Here is a 14,594-nt window from a genome sequence, read left to right as displayed (position 1 = left end):
GCAGAGGGTTGGTGTGACAGAGGAGAATGCTAGGGGCAGGGTGAGATGGAGGCAGACGATCCACTCTGGCAACCCCCAAGAAGAACAGGCTCAAAGAAGAAGCCAGCATCACTCCAGGCTTCTACCAAAGTGTTACGCAGCCCCTCGTCGGGGATCTGGAGTCAATCTCCCTGCGTCCATACACCAGCGATCAGCTCACACATTATCCCTCGTCAATTCCCAATGCTACTGGCAAAGAGCGGTGTGCGGCAGATGAGGTGGCCGAGAGGTTAAGGCGATGGACTGCTAATCCATTGTGCTGTGCACGCGTGGGTTCGAATCCCATCCTCGTCGAGAGCTCTTTCTGGTTATGTTGATGCATCTTGTCAGTGTAAGATTGGCTGCCAAAGCAGGCATGATGCAATGCTCAGTTTTCATTTTAATTCACCATGTGGTCTTGTTGCACAGGTCATGTTAAAGACAATGGTCTGCTAATACAGTAGTAGAAAGACGTTCTGCTTCCAGAATAGCAACATTCCTAATGGCCCACTTGCCCTACACTGAAAACCAAGGGGAGGAGGTCGGTAAGCATATTGATTAGAACCACCTCCCTCAGTTGGCTTCATTCAATGTGAATTAGCAGTGGCTCTAGTCCACAGTCCCTTGGATGTCCAGTCTCCTCAGTCTGTCTCTAAGGCTGATGGCATTCAGTCACGTTAGCATGACAGTGGATTGTCAGCGAGCCGCCTTAATCTCTCAGCCACCTCCTGGGCGCTTTGCAGATTTCAGGATTTGTGCCCCTTCCCTATTTTGATCATACAACAAGTATGGACAAAGTGTAGCCTGTAATAAGTAAGACATGTGGCACAGGGGAGTTAGCTCAAATGGTAGAGCGCTCGCTTAGCATGCGAGAGGTAGCGGGATCGACGCCCGCATTCTCCATTTGACACTTTGCTAGTCAGTGTCCCAATTGAATGCATGTGGCTTCCTTTGGCAAATCTTTATTTCACAGGTGTCGAACTCCAGGCCTCGAGGGCCGGTGTCCTGCAGGTTTCAGATGTATTCTTGATCCATCATAGGGGATTCAAATGGCTAAATTACCTCCTCAACATTTCTTGAAGTTCTCCAGAGGCCTGGTAATGAACTAATCATTTGATTCAGGTGTGTTGACCCAGGGTTATACCTAAAACCTGCAGGACACCGGCCCTCGAGGCCTGATGTTGTACACCCCAGGTTTATTTGCACTTCTCCGCTCACTACCTTTCAGGTACTACCATGTTAACGCTGGCTTCAAACCTCATCAATCTTTGACCATATGAAGTGATTGTCTCCCCTCTTACCCTCACAATACTGGCCGATGGCAGCAAAGAGTCCCCCGGCCCAGTCTGACATCTCTTTTCTCCAGAAGCAGCTGAAAGGGGCTTCCAGTGACACTCTCCTGGCGTACTGCGTAGGGCCCAGACTTGAATCGCTCGGAAATGTCTCGTGTGAGTTACGATTGCACCAAAGAGTCTTGTTGTAGTTGACAAGCCCAGAAAACATTGAAAGGGGGGTGTTGTGATTAGTTCCACCTGAGCTGAGGCTCCGTATGGCACGATGAAGCTGCAGTGCTCAACCCTCAATGGGGAATTAGCTCAAATGGTAGAGCGCTCGCTTTGCATGTGAGAGGCAGCGGGATCGATACCCGCATTCTCCAGGACACTTTTGGACATCCGCGAGGAGACCCAAAGCCATGCGTGTAGCCAATCCATTGGGTGTGGGTGGAGAACAAATTCAGGGGTGATTTGTCACACAAGGATAGCAGCAAGTGCGAAAGGCAAGCTTTAGAAGATGGTAGTGAGAGCTCCTCTGATGTGTGGCACAGATGGAGTCTGCAGAGTTGAAGATGAAAAGCTTTTGCTTGGGAGTGTCCAGGATGGAACAGATGTGAAATGACCACGTGCGAGGGACAGCTGGGGTTGAGCCGTTTGCAGACGACGTTAGGCCAGCAAGGCTGAGGTGATTTGCACATGTGCAGAGGAGGGATATAAGATATACTGGGAAAAGGGTGTTAAATACGGAGCGGCTGGGCAGGAGAATAAGAGAAAGACCAAAGACAACGTTCATAGACGTAGCCAAGTAGGACATGCAGAGGGTTGGTGTGACAGAGGAGAATGCTAGGGGCAGGGTGAGATGGAGGCAGACGATCCACTCTGGCAACCCCCAAGAAGAACAGGCTCAAAGAAGAAGCCAGCATCACTCCAGGCTTCTACCAAAGTGTTACGCAGCCCCTCGTCGGGGATCTGGAGTCAATCTCCCTGCGTCCATACACCAGCGATCAGCTCACACATTATCCCTCGTCAATTCCCAATGCTACTGGCAAAGAGCAGTGTGCGGCAGATGAGGTGGCCGAGAGGTTAAGGTGATGGACTGCTAATCCATTGTGCTGTGCACGCGTGGGTTAGAATCCCATCCTCGTCGAGAGCTCTTTCTGCTTATGTTGATGCATCTTGTCAGTGTAAGATTGGCTGCCAAAGCAGGCATGATGCAATGCTCAGTTTTCCTTTTAATTCACCATGTGGTCTTGTTGCACAGGTCATGTTAAAGACAATGGTCTGCTAATACAGTAGTAGAAAGACGTTCTGCTTCCAGAATAGCAACATTCCTAATGGCCAACTTGCCCTACACTGAAAACCAAGGGGAGGAGGTCGGTAAGCATATTGATTAGAACCACCTCCCTCAGTTGGCTTCATTCAATGTGAATTAGCAGTGGCTCTAGTCCACAGTCCCTTGGATGTCCAGTCTCCTCAGTCTGTCTCTAAGGCTGATGGCATTCAGTCACGTTAGCATGACAGTGGATTGTCAGCGAGCCGCCTTAGTCTCTCAGCCACCTCCTGGGCGCTTTGCAGATTTCAGGATTTGTGCCCCTTCCCTATTTTGATCATACAACAAGTATGGACAAAGTGTAGCCTGTAATAAGTAAGACATGTGGCACAGGGGAGTTAGCTCAAATGGTAGAGCGCTCGCTTAGCATGCGAGAGGTAGCGGGATCGACGCCCGCATTCTCCATTTGACACTTTGCTAGTCAGTGTCCCAATTGAATGCATGTGGCTTCCTTTGGCAAATCTTTATTTCACAGGTGTCGAACTCCAGGCCTCGAGGGCCGGTGTCCTGCAGGTTTCAGATGTATTCTTGATCCATCATAGGGGATTCAAATGGCTAAATTACCTCCTCAACATTTCTTGAAGTTCTCCAGAGGCCTGGTAATGAACTAATCATTTGATTCAGGTGTGTTGACCCAGGGTTATACCTAAAACCTGCAGGACACCGGCCCTCGAGGCCTGATGTTGTACACCCCAGGTTTATTTGCACTTCTCCGCTCACTACCTTTCAGGTACTACCATGTTAACGCTGGCTTCAAACCTCATCAATCTTTGACCATATGAAGTGATTGTCTCCCCTCTTACCCTCACAATACTGGCCGATGGCAGCAAAGAGTCCCCCGGCCCAGTCTGACATCTCTTTTCTCCAGAAGCAGCTGAAAGGGGCTTCCAGTGACACTCTCCTGGCGTACTGCGTAGGGCCCAGACTTGAATCGCTCGGAAATGTCTCGTGTGAGTTACGATTGCACCAAAGAGTCTTGTTGTAGTTGACAAGCCCAGAAAACATTGAAAGGGGGGTGTTGTGATTAGTTCCACCTGAGCTGAGGCTCCGTATGGCACGATGAAGCTGCAGTGCTCAACCCTCAATGGGGAATTAGCTCAAATGGTAGAGCGCTCGCTTTGCATGTGAGAGGCAGCGGGATCGATACCCGCATTCTCCAGGACACTTTTGGACATCCGCGAGGAGACCCAAAGCCATGCGTGTAGCCAATCCATTGGGTGTGGGTGGAGAACAAATTCAGGGGTGATTTGTCACACAAGGATAGCAGCAAGTGCGAAAGGCAAGCTTTAGAAGATGGTAGTGAGAGCTGCTCTGATGTGTGGCACAGATGGAGTCTGCAGAGTTGAAGATGATAAGCTTTTGCTTGGGAGTGTCCAGGATGGAACAGATGTGAAATGACCACGTGCGAGGGACAGCTGGGGTTGAGCCGTTTGCAGACGACGTTAGGCCAGCAAGGCTGAGGTGATTTGCACATGTGCAGAGGAGGGATATAAGATATACTGGGAAAAGGGTGTTAAATACGGAGCGGCTGGGCAGGAGAATAAGAGAAAGACCAAAGACAACGTTCATAGACGTAGCCAAGTAGGACATGCAGAGGGTTGGTGTGACAGAGGAGAATGCTAGGGGCAGGGTGAGATGGAGGCAGACGATCCACTCTGGCAACCCCCAAGAAGAACAGGCTCAAAGAAGAAGCCAGCATCACTCCAGGCTTCTACCAAAGTGTTACGCAGCCCCTCGTCGGGGATCTGGAGTCAATCTCCCTGCGTCCATACACCAGCGATCAGCTCACACATTATCCCTCGTCAATTCCCAATGCTACTGGCAAAGAGCGGTGTGCGGCAGATGAGGTGGCCGAGAGGTTAAGGCGATGGACTGCTAATCCATTGTGCTGTGCACGCGTGGGTTCGAATCCCATCCTCGTCGAGAGCTCTTTCTGCTTATGTTGATGCATCTTGTCAGGGTAAGATTGGCTGCCAAAGCAGGCATGATGCAATGCTCAGTTTTCATTTTAATTCACCATGTGGTCTTGTTGCACAGGTCATGTTAAAGACAATGGTCTGCTAATACAGTAGTAGAAAGACGTTCTGCTTCCAGAATAGCAACATTCCTAATGGCCAACTTGCCCTACACTGAAAACCAAGGGGAGGAGGTCGGTAAGCATATTGATTAGAACCACCTCCCTCAGTTGGCTTCATTCAATGTGAATTAGCAGTGGCTCTAGTCCACAGTCCCTTGGATGTCCAGTCTCCTCAGTCTGTCTCTAAGGCTGATGGCATTCAGTCACGTTAGCATGACAGTGGATTGTCAGCGAGCCGCCTTAGTCTCTCAGCCACCTCCTGGGCGCTTTGCAGATTTCAGGATTTGTGCCCCTTCCCTATTTTGATCATACAACAAGTATGGACAAAGTGTAGCCTGTAATAAGTAAGACATGTGGCACAGGGGAGTTAGCTCAAATGGTAGAGCGCTCGCTTAGCATGCGAGAGGTAGCGGGATCGACTCCCGCATTCTCCATTTGACACTTTGCTAGTCAGTGTCCCAATTGAATGCATGTGGCTTCCTTTGGCAAATCTTTATTTCACAGGTGTCGAACTCCAGGCCTCGAGGGCCGGTGTCCTGCAGGTTTCAGATGTATTCTTGATCCATCATAGGGGATTCAAATGGCTAAATTACCTCCTCAACATTTCTTGAAGTTCTCCAGAGGCCTGGTAATGAACTAATCATTTGATTCAGGTGTGTTGACCCAGGGTTATACCTAAAACCTGCAGGACACCGGCCCTCGAGGCCTGATGTTGTACACCCCAGGTTTATTTGCACTTCTCCGCTCACTACCTTTCAGGTACTACCATGTTAACGCTGGCTTCAAACCTCATCAATCTTTGACCATATGAAGTGATTGTCTCCCCTCTTACCCTCACAATACTGGCCGATGGCAGCAAAGAGTCCCCCGGCCCAGTCTGACATCTCTTTTCTCCAGAAGCAGCTGAAAGGGGCTTCCAGTGACACTCTCCTGGCGTACTGCGTAGGGCCCAGACTTGAATCGCTCGGAAATGTCTCGTGTGAGTTACGATTGCACCAAAGAGTCTTGTTGTAGTTGACAAGCCCAGAAAACATTGAAAGGGGGGTGTTGTGATTAGTTCCACCTGAGCTGAGGCTCCGTATGGCACGATGAAGCTGCAGTGCTCAACCCTCAATGGGGAATTAGCTCAAATGGTAGAGCGCTCGCTTTGCATGTGAGAGGCAGCGGGATCGATACCCGCATTCTCCAGGACACTTTTGGACATCCGCGAGGAGACCCAAAGCCATGCGTGTAGCCAATCCATTGGGTGTGGGTGGAGAACAAATTCAGGGGTGATTTGTCACACAAGGATAGCAGCAAGTGCGAAAGGCAAGCTTTAGAAGATGGTAGTGAGAGCTGCTCTGATGTGTGGCACAGATGGAGTCTGCAGAGTTGAAGATGATAAGCTTTTGCTTGGGAGTGTCCAGGATGGAACAGATGTGAAATGACCACGTGCGAGGGACAGCTGGGGTTGAGCCGTTTGCAGACGACGTTAGGCCAGCAAGGCTGAGGTGATTTGCACATGTGCAGAGGAGGGATATAAGATATACTGGGAAAAGGGTGTTAAATACGGAGCGGCTGGGCAGGAGAATAAGAGAAAGACCAAAGACAACGTTCATAGACGTAGCCAAGTAGGACATGCAGAGGGTTGGTGTGACAGAGGAGAATGCTAGGGGCAGGGTGAGATGGAGGCAGACGATCCACTCTGGCAACCCCCAAGAAGAACAGGCTCAAAGAAGAAGCCAGCATCACTCCAGGCTTCTACCAAAGTGTTACGCAGCCCCTCGTCGGGGATCTGGAGTCAATCTCCCTGCGTCCATACACCAGCGATCAGCTCACACATTATCCCTCGTCAATTCCCAATGCTACTGGCAAAGAGCGGTGTGCGGCAGATGAGGTGGCCGAGAGGTTAAGGCGATGGACTGCTAATCCATTGTGCTGTGCACGCGTGGGTTCGAATCCCATCCTCGTCGAGAGCTCTTTCTGGTTATGTTGATGCATCTTGTCAGTGTAAGATTGGCTGCCAAAGCAGGCATGATGCAATGCTCAGTTTTCATTTTAATTCACCATGTGGTCTTGTTGCACAGGTCATGTTAAAGACAATGGTCTGCTAATACAGTAGTAGAAAGACGTTCTGCTTCCAGAATAGCAACATTCCTAATGGCCCACTTGCCCTACACTGAAAACCAAGGGGAGGAGGTCGGTAAGCATATTGATTAGAACCACCTCCCTCAGTTGGCTTCATTCAATGTGAATTAGCAGTGGCTCTAGTCCACAGTCCCTTGGATGTCCAGTCTCCTCAGTCTGTCTCTAAGGCTGATGGCATTCAGTCACGTTAGCATGACAGTGGATTGTCAGCGAGCCGCCTTAGTCTCTCAGCCACCTCCTGGGCGCTTTGCAGATTTCAGGATTTGTGCCCCTTCCCTATTTTGATCATACAACAAGTATGGACAAAGTGTAGCCTGTAATAAGTAAGACATGTGGCACAGGGGAGTTAGCTCAAATGGTAGAGCGCTCGCTTAGCATGCGAGAGGTAGCGGGATCGACGCCCGCATTCTCCATTTGACACTTTGCTAGTCAGTGTCCCAATTGAATGCATGTGGCTTCCTTTGGCAAATCTTTATTTCACAGGTGTCGAACTCCAGGCCTCGAGGGCCGGTGTCCTGCAGGTTTCAGATGTATTCTTGATCCATCATAGGGGATTCAAATGGCTAAATTACCTCCTCAACATTTCTTGAAGTTCTCCAGAGGCCTGGTAATGAACTAATCATTTGATTCAGGTGTGTTGACCCAGGGTTATACCTAAAACCTGCAGGACACCGGCCCTCGAGGCCTGATGTTGTACACCCCAGGTTTATTTGCACTTCTCCGCTCACTACCTTTCAGGTACTACCATGTTAACGCTGGCTTCAAACCTCATCAATCTTTGACCATATGAAGTGATTGTCTCCCCTCTTACCCTCACAATACTGGCCGATGGCAGCAAAGAGTCCCCCGGCCCAGTCTGACATCTCTTTTCTCCAGAAGCAGCTGAAAGGGGCTTCCAGTGACACTCTCCTGGCGTACTGCGTAGGGCCCAGACTTGAATCGCTCGGAAATGTCTCGTGTGAGTTACGATTGCACCAAAGAGTCTTGTTGTAGTTGACAAGCCCAGAAAACATTGAAAGGGGGGTGTTGTGATTAGTTCCACCTGAGCTGAGGCTCCGTATGGCACGATGAAGCTGCAGTGCTCAACCCTCAATGGGGAATTAGCTCAAATGGTAGAGCGCTCGCTTTGCATGTGAGAGGCAGCGGGATCGATACCCGCATTCTCCAGGACACTTTTGGACATCCGCGAGGAGACCCAAAGCCATGCGTGTAGCCAATCCATTGGGTGTGGGTGGAGAACAAATTCAGGGGTGATTTGTCACACAAGGATAGCAGCAAGTGCGAAAGGCAAGCTTTAGAAGATGGTAGTGAGAGCTCCTCTGATGTGTGGCACAGATGGAGTCTGCAGAGTTGAAGATGAAAAGCTTTTGCTTGGGAGTGTCCAGGATGGAACAGATGTGAAATGACCACGTGCGAGGGACAGCTGGGGTTGAGCCGTTTGCAGACGACGTTAGGCCAGCAAGGCTGAGGTGATTTGCACATGTGCAGAGGAGGGATATAAGATATACTGGGAAAAGGGTGTTAAATACGGAGCGGCTGGGCAGGAGAATAAGAGAAAGACCAAAGACAACGTTCATAGACGTAGCCAAGTAGGACATGCAGAGGGTTGGTGTGACAGAGGAGAATGCTAGGGGCAGGGTGAGATGGAGGCAGACGATCCACTCTGGCAACCCCCAAGAAGAACAGGCTCAAAGAAGAAGCCAGCATCACTCCAGGCTTCTACCAAAGTGTTACGCAGCCCCTCGTCGGGGATCTGGAGTCAATCTCCCTGCGTCCATACACCAGCGATCAGCTCACACATTATCCCTCGTCAATTCCCAATGCTACTGGCAAAGAGCAGTGTGCGGCAGATGAGGTGGCCGAGAGGTTAAGGTGATGGACTGCTAATCCATTGTGCTGTGCACGCGTGGGTTAGAATCCCATCCTCGTCGAGAGCTCTTTCTGCTTATGTTGATGCATCTTGTCAGTGTAAGATTGGCTGCCAAAGCAGGCATGATGCAATGCTCAGTTTTCCTTTTAATTCACCATGTGGTCTTGTTGCACAGGTCATGTTAAAGACAATGGTCTGCTAATACAGTAGTAGAAAGACGTTCTGCTTCCAGAATAGCAACATTCCTAATGGCCAACTTGCCCTACACTGAAAACCAAGGGGAGGAGGTCGGTAAGCATATTGATTAGAACCACCTCCCTCAGTTGGCTTCATTCAATGTGAATTAGCAGTGGCTCTAGTCCACAGTCCCTTGGATGTCCAGTCTCCTCAGTCTGTCTCTAAGGCTGATGGCATTCAGTCACGTTAGCATGACAGTGGATTGTCAGCGAGCCGCCTTAGTCTCTCAGCCACCTCCTGGGCGCTTTGCAGATTTCAGGATTTGTGCCCCTTCCCTATTTTGATCATACAACAAGTATGGACAAAGTGTAGCCTGTAATAAGTAAGACATGTGGCACAGGGGAGTTAGCTCAAATGGTAGAGCGCTCGCTTAGCATGCGAGAGGTAGCGGGATCGACTCCCGCATTCTCCATTTGACACTTTGCTAGTCAGTGTCCCAATTGAATGCATGTGGCTTCCTTTGGCAAATCTTTATTTCACAGGTGTCGAACTCCAGGCCTCGAGGGCCGGTGTCCTGCAGGTTTCAGATGTATTCTTGATCCATCATAGGGGATTCAAATGGCTAAATTACCTCCTCAACATTTCTTGAAGTTCTCCAGAGGCCTGGTAATGAACTAATCATTTGATTCAGGTGTGTTGACCCAGGGTTATACCTAAAACCTGCAGGACACCGGCCCTCGAGGCCTGATGTTGTACACCCCAGGTTTATTTGCACTTCTCCGCTCACTACCTTTCAGGTACTACCATGTTAACGCTGGCTTCAAACCTCATCAATCTTTGACCATATGAAGTGATTGTCTCCCCTCTTACCCTCACAATACTGGCCGATGGCAGCAAAGAGTCCCCCGGCCCAGTCTGACATCTCTTTTCTCCAGAAGCAGCTGAAAGGGGCTTCCAGTGACACTCTCCTGGCGTACTGCGTAGGGCCCAGACTTGAATCGCTCGGAAATGTCTCGTGTGAGTTACGATTGCACCAAAGGGTCTTGTTGTAGTTGACAAGCCCAGAAAACATTGAAAGGGGGGTGTTGTGATTAGTTCCACCTGAGCTGAGGCTCCGTATGGCACGATGAAGCTGCAGTGCTCAACCCTCAATGGGGAATTAGCTCAAATGGTAGAGCGCTCGCTTTGCATGTGAGAGGCAGCGGGATCGATACCCGCATTCTCCAGGACACTTTTGGACATCCGCGAGGAGACCCAAAGCCATGCGTGTAGCCAATCCATTGGGTGTGGGTGGAGAACAAATTCAGGGGTGATTTGTCACACAAGGATAGCAGCAAGTGCGAAAGGCAAGCTTTAGAAGATGGTAGTGAGAGCTGCTCTGATGTGTGGCACAGATGGAGTCTGCAGAGTTGAAGATGATAAGCTTTTGCTTGGGAGTGTCCAGGATGGAACAGATGTGAAATGACCACGTGCGAGGGACAGCTGGGGTTGAGCCGTTTGCAGACGACGTTAGGCCAGCAAGGCTGAGGTGATTTGCACATGTGCAGAGGAGGGATATAAGATATACTGGGAAAAGGGTGTTAAATACGGAGCGGCTGGGCAGGAGAATAAGAGAAAGACCAAAGACAACGTTCATAGACGTAGCCAAGTAGGACATGCAGAGGGTTGGTGTGACAGAGGAGAATGCTAGGGGCAGGGTGAGATGGAGGCAGACGATCCACTCTGGCAACCCCCAAGAAGAACAGGCTCAAAGAAGAAGCCAGCATCACTCCAGGCTTCTACCAAAGTGTTACGCAGCCCCTCGTCGGGGATCTGGAGTCAATCTCCCTGCGTCCATACACCAGCGATCAGCTCACACATTATCCCTCGTCAATTCCCAATGCTACTGGCAAAGAGCAGTGTGCGGCAGATGAGGTGGCCGAGAGGTTAAGGCGATGGACTGCTAATCCATTGTGCTGTGCACGCGTGGGTTCGAATCCCATCCTCGTCGAGAGCTCTTTCTGCTTATGTTGATGCATCTTGTCAGGGTAAGATTGGCTGCCAAAGCAGGCATGATGCAATGCTCAGTTTTCATTTTAATTCACCATGTGGTCTTGTTGCACAGGTCATGTTAAAGACAATGGTCTGCTAATACAGTAGTAGAAAGACGTTCTGCTTCCAGAATAGCAACATTCCTAATGGCCAACTTGCCCTACACTGAAAACCAAGGGGAGGAGGTCGGTAAGCATATTGATTAGAACCACCTCCCTCAGTTGGCTTCATTCAATGTGAATTAGCAGTGGCTCTAGTCCACAGTCCCTTGGATGTCCAGTCTCCTCAGTCTGTCTCTAAGGCTGATGGCATTCAGTCACGTTAGCATGACAGTGGATTGTCAGCGAGCCGCCTTAGTCTCTCAGCCACCTCCTGGGCGCTTTGCAGATTTCAGGATTTGTGCCCCTTCCCTATTTTGATCATACAACAAGTATGGACAAAGTGTAGCCTGTAATAAGTAAGACATGTGGCACAGGGGAGTTAGCTCAAATGGTAGAGCGCTCGCTTAGCATGCGAGAGGTAGCGGGATCGACGCCCGCATTCTCCATTTGACACTTTGCTAGTCAGTGTCCCAATTGAATGCATGTGGCTTCCTTTGGCAAATCTTTATTTCACAGGTGTCGAACTCCAGGCCTCGAGGGCCGGTGTCCTGCAGGTTTCAGATGTATTCTTGATCCATCATAGGGGATTCAAATGGCTAAATTACCTCCTCAACATTTCTTGAAGTTCTCCAGAGGCCTGGTAATGAACTAATCATTTGATTCAGGTGTGTTGACCCAGGGTTATACCTAAAACCTGCAGGACACCGGCCCTCGAGGCCTGATGTTGTACACCCCAGGTTTATTTGCACTTCTCCGCTCACTACCTTTCAGGTACTACCATGTTAACGCTGGCTTCAAACCTCATCAATCTTTGACCATATGAAGTGATTGTCTCCCCTCTTACCCTCACAATACTGGCCGATGGCAGCAAAGAGTCCCCCGGCCCAGTCTGACATCTCTTTTCTCCAGAAGCAGCTGAAAGGGGCTTCCAGTGACACTCTCCTGGCGTACTGCGTAGGGCCCAGACTTGAATCGCTCGGAAATGTCTCGTGTGAGTTACGATTGCACCAAAGAGTCTTGTTGTAGTTGACAAGCCCAGAAAACATTGAAAGGGGGGTGTTGTGATTAGTTCCACCTGAGCTGAGGCTCCGTATGGCACGATGAAGCTGCAGTGCTCAACCCTCAATGGGGAATTAGCTCAAATGGTAGAGCGCTCGCTTTGCATGTGAGAGGCAGCGGGATCGATACCCGCATTCTCCAGGACACTTTTGGACATCCGCGAGGAGACCCAAAGCCATGCGTGTAGCCAATCCATTGGGTGTGGGTGGAGAACAAATTCAGGGGTGATTTGTCACACAAGGATAGCAGCAAGTGCGAAAGGCAAGCTTTAGAAGATGGTAGTGAGAGCTGCTCTGATGTGTGGCACAGATGGAGTCTGCAGAGTTGAAGATGATAAGCTTTTGCTTGGGAGTGTCCAGGATGGAACAGATGTGAAATGACCACGTGCGAGGGACAGCTGGGGTTGAGCCGTTTGCAGACGACGTTAGGCCAGCAAGGCTGAGGTGATTTGCACATGTGCAGAGGAGGGATATAAGATATACTGGGAAAAGGGTGTTAAATACGGAGCGGCTGGGCAGGAGAATAAGAGAAAGACCAAAGACAACGTTCATAGACGTAGCCAAGTAGGACATGCAGAGGGTTGGTGTGACAGAGGAGAATGCTAGGGGCAGGGTGAGATGGAGGCAGACGATCCACTCTGGCAACCCCCAAGAAGAACAGGCTCAAAGAAGAAGCCAGCATCACTCCAGGCTTCTACCAAAGTGTTACGCAGCCCCTCGTCGGGGATCTGGAGTCAATCTCCCTGCGTCCATACACAAGCGATCAGCTCACACATTATCCCTCGTCAATTCCCAATGCTACTGGCAAAGAGCGGTGTGCGGCAGATGAGGTGGCCGAGAGGTTAAGGCGATGGACTGCTAATCCATTGTGCTGTGCACGCGTGGGTTCGAATCCCATCCTCGTCGAGAGCTCTTTCTGCTTATGTTGATGCATCTTGTCAGTGTAAGATTGGCTGCCAAAGCAGGCATGATGCAATGCTCAGTTTTCATTTTAATTCACCATGTGGTCTTGTTGCACAGGTCATGTTAAAGACAATGGTCTGCTAATACAGTAGTAGAAAGACGTTCTGCTTCCAGAATAGCAACATTCCTAATGGCCAACTTGCCCTACACTGAAAACCAAGGGGAGGAGGTCGGTAAGCATATTGATTAGAACCACCTCCCTCAGTTGGCTTCATTCAATGTGAATTAGCAGTGGCTCTAGTCCACAGTCCCTTGGATGTCCAGTCTCCTCAGTCTGTCTCTAAGGCTGATGGCATTCAGTCACGTTAGCATGACAGTGGATTGTCAGCGAGCCGCCTTAGTCTCTCAGCCACCTCCTGGGCGCTTTGCAGATTTCAGGATTTGTGCCCCTTCCCTATTTTGATCATACAACAAGTATGGACAAAGTGTAGCCTGTAATAAGTAAGACATGTGGCACAGGGGAGTTAGCTCAAATGGTAGAGCGCTCGCTTAGCATGCGAGAGGTAGCGGGATCGACGCCCGCATTCTCCATTTGACACTTTGCTAGTCAGTGTCCCAATTGAATGCATGTGGCTTCCTTTGGCAAATCTTTATTTCACAGGTGTCGAACTCCAGGCCTCGAGGGCCGGTGTCCTGCAGGTTTCAGATGTATTCTTGATCCATCATAGGGGATTCAAATGGCTAAATTACCTCCTCAACATTTCTTGAAGTTCTCCAGAGGCCTGGTAATGAACTAATCATTTGATTCAGGTGTGTTGACCCAGGGTTATACCTAAAACCTGCAGGACACCGGCCCTCGAGGCCTGATGTTGTACACCCCAGGTTTATTTGCACTTCTCCGCTCACTACCTTTCAGGTACTACCATGTTAACGCTGGCTTCAAACCTCATCAATCTTTGACCATATGAAGTGATTGTCTCCCCTCTTACCCTCACAATACTGGCCGATGGCAGCAAAGAGTCCCCCGGCCCAGTCTGACATCTCTTTTCTCCAGAAGCAGCTGAAAGGGGCTTCCAGTGACACTCTCCTGGCGTACTGCGTAGGGCCCAGACTTGAATCGCTCGGAAATGTCTCGTGTGAGTTACGATTGCACCAAAGAGTCTTGTTGTAGTTGACAAGCCCAGAAAACATTGAAAGGGGGGTGTTGTGATTAGTTCCACCTGAGCTGAGGCTCCGTATGGCACGATGAAGCTGCAGTGCTCAACCCTCAATGGGGAATTAGCTCAAATGGTAGAGCGCTCGCTTTGCATGTGAGAGGCAGCGGGATCGATACCCGCATTCTCCAGGACACTTTTGGACATCCGCGAGGAGACCCAAAGCCATGCGTGTAGCCAATCCATTGGGTGTGGGTGGAGAACAAATTCAGGGGTGATTTGTCACACAAGGATAGCAGCAAGTGCGAAAGGCAAGCTTTAGAAGATGGTAGTGAGAGCTGCTCTGATGTGTGGCACAGATGGAGTCTGCAGAGTTGAAGATGATAAGCTTTTGCTTGGGAGTGTCCAGGATGGAACAGATGTGAAATGACCACGTGCGAGGGACAGCTGGGGTTGAGCCGTTTGCAGACGACG

General features: G+C 50.0%; 21 non-coding genes across 21 annotated transcripts; all 21 read left to right on the top strand.

Moving 5' to 3' along the window:
- The first annotated feature begins 251 nt into the window (after window positions 1–251).
- Window positions 252–333, top strand: trnas-gcu (transfer RNA serine (anticodon GCU)). Its single transcript has one exon. It is a non-coding gene; the product is annotated as a tRNA-Ser (tRNA).
- Window positions 334–848: 515 nt separating this feature from the next.
- trnaa-agc (transfer RNA alanine (anticodon AGC)) lies at window positions 849–921 on the top strand. Its single transcript has one exon. It is a non-coding gene; the product is annotated as a tRNA-Ala (tRNA).
- A 681-nt stretch (window positions 922–1,602) lies between these two features.
- Window positions 1,603–1,675, top strand: trnaa-ugc (transfer RNA alanine (anticodon UGC)). Its single transcript has one exon. It is a non-coding gene; the product is annotated as a tRNA-Ala (tRNA).
- Window positions 1,676–2,357: 682 nt separating this feature from the next.
- On the top strand, window positions 2,358–2,439 carry trnas-gcu (transfer RNA serine (anticodon GCU)). The gene has a single exon. It is a non-coding gene; the product is annotated as a tRNA-Ser (tRNA).
- Window positions 2,440–2,954: 515 nt separating this feature from the next.
- Window positions 2,955–3,027, top strand: trnaa-agc (transfer RNA alanine (anticodon AGC)). Its single transcript has one exon. It is a non-coding gene; the product is annotated as a tRNA-Ala (tRNA).
- Window positions 3,028–3,708: 681 nt separating this feature from the next.
- trnaa-ugc (transfer RNA alanine (anticodon UGC)) lies at window positions 3,709–3,781 on the top strand. Its single transcript has one exon. It is a non-coding gene; the product is annotated as a tRNA-Ala (tRNA).
- A 682-nt stretch (window positions 3,782–4,463) lies between these two features.
- trnas-gcu (transfer RNA serine (anticodon GCU)) lies at window positions 4,464–4,545 on the top strand. The gene has a single exon. It is a non-coding gene; the product is annotated as a tRNA-Ser (tRNA).
- Window positions 4,546–5,060: 515 nt separating this feature from the next.
- On the top strand, window positions 5,061–5,133 carry trnaa-agc (transfer RNA alanine (anticodon AGC)). Its single transcript has one exon. It is a non-coding gene; the product is annotated as a tRNA-Ala (tRNA).
- A 681-nt stretch (window positions 5,134–5,814) lies between these two features.
- Window positions 5,815–5,887, top strand: trnaa-ugc (transfer RNA alanine (anticodon UGC)). Its single transcript has one exon. It is a non-coding gene; the product is annotated as a tRNA-Ala (tRNA).
- A 682-nt stretch (window positions 5,888–6,569) lies between these two features.
- trnas-gcu (transfer RNA serine (anticodon GCU)) lies at window positions 6,570–6,651 on the top strand. Its single transcript has one exon. It is a non-coding gene; the product is annotated as a tRNA-Ser (tRNA).
- A 515-nt stretch (window positions 6,652–7,166) lies between these two features.
- On the top strand, window positions 7,167–7,239 carry trnaa-agc (transfer RNA alanine (anticodon AGC)). The gene has a single exon. It is a non-coding gene; the product is annotated as a tRNA-Ala (tRNA).
- Window positions 7,240–7,920: 681 nt separating this feature from the next.
- On the top strand, window positions 7,921–7,993 carry trnaa-ugc (transfer RNA alanine (anticodon UGC)). Its single transcript has one exon. It is a non-coding gene; the product is annotated as a tRNA-Ala (tRNA).
- A 682-nt stretch (window positions 7,994–8,675) lies between these two features.
- On the top strand, window positions 8,676–8,757 carry trnas-gcu (transfer RNA serine (anticodon GCU)). The gene has a single exon. It is a non-coding gene; the product is annotated as a tRNA-Ser (tRNA).
- Window positions 8,758–9,272: 515 nt separating this feature from the next.
- On the top strand, window positions 9,273–9,345 carry trnaa-agc (transfer RNA alanine (anticodon AGC)). Its single transcript has one exon. It is a non-coding gene; the product is annotated as a tRNA-Ala (tRNA).
- A 681-nt stretch (window positions 9,346–10,026) lies between these two features.
- trnaa-ugc (transfer RNA alanine (anticodon UGC)) lies at window positions 10,027–10,099 on the top strand. The gene has a single exon. It is a non-coding gene; the product is annotated as a tRNA-Ala (tRNA).
- Window positions 10,100–10,781: 682 nt separating this feature from the next.
- Window positions 10,782–10,863, top strand: trnas-gcu (transfer RNA serine (anticodon GCU)). The gene has a single exon. It is a non-coding gene; the product is annotated as a tRNA-Ser (tRNA).
- A 515-nt stretch (window positions 10,864–11,378) lies between these two features.
- Window positions 11,379–11,451, top strand: trnaa-agc (transfer RNA alanine (anticodon AGC)). Its single transcript has one exon. It is a non-coding gene; the product is annotated as a tRNA-Ala (tRNA).
- A 681-nt stretch (window positions 11,452–12,132) lies between these two features.
- On the top strand, window positions 12,133–12,205 carry trnaa-ugc (transfer RNA alanine (anticodon UGC)). The gene has a single exon. It is a non-coding gene; the product is annotated as a tRNA-Ala (tRNA).
- Window positions 12,206–12,887: 682 nt separating this feature from the next.
- Window positions 12,888–12,969, top strand: trnas-gcu (transfer RNA serine (anticodon GCU)). The gene has a single exon. It is a non-coding gene; the product is annotated as a tRNA-Ser (tRNA).
- Window positions 12,970–13,484: 515 nt separating this feature from the next.
- On the top strand, window positions 13,485–13,557 carry trnaa-agc (transfer RNA alanine (anticodon AGC)). The gene has a single exon. It is a non-coding gene; the product is annotated as a tRNA-Ala (tRNA).
- A 681-nt stretch (window positions 13,558–14,238) lies between these two features.
- Window positions 14,239–14,311, top strand: trnaa-ugc (transfer RNA alanine (anticodon UGC)). The gene has a single exon. It is a non-coding gene; the product is annotated as a tRNA-Ala (tRNA).
- The last annotated feature ends 283 nt before the right edge of the window (window positions 14,312–14,594 follow it).

This window comes from Astatotilapia calliptera, chromosome 12 (genome assembly GCF_964374335.1).
Source record: "Astatotilapia calliptera chromosome 12, fAstCal68.1, whole genome shotgun sequence".
NCBI classification, from domain to species: Eukaryota; Metazoa; Chordata; class Actinopteri; order Cichliformes; family Cichlidae; genus Astatotilapia; species Astatotilapia calliptera.
This window is presented reverse-complemented; position numbering and strand designations above follow the sequence as displayed.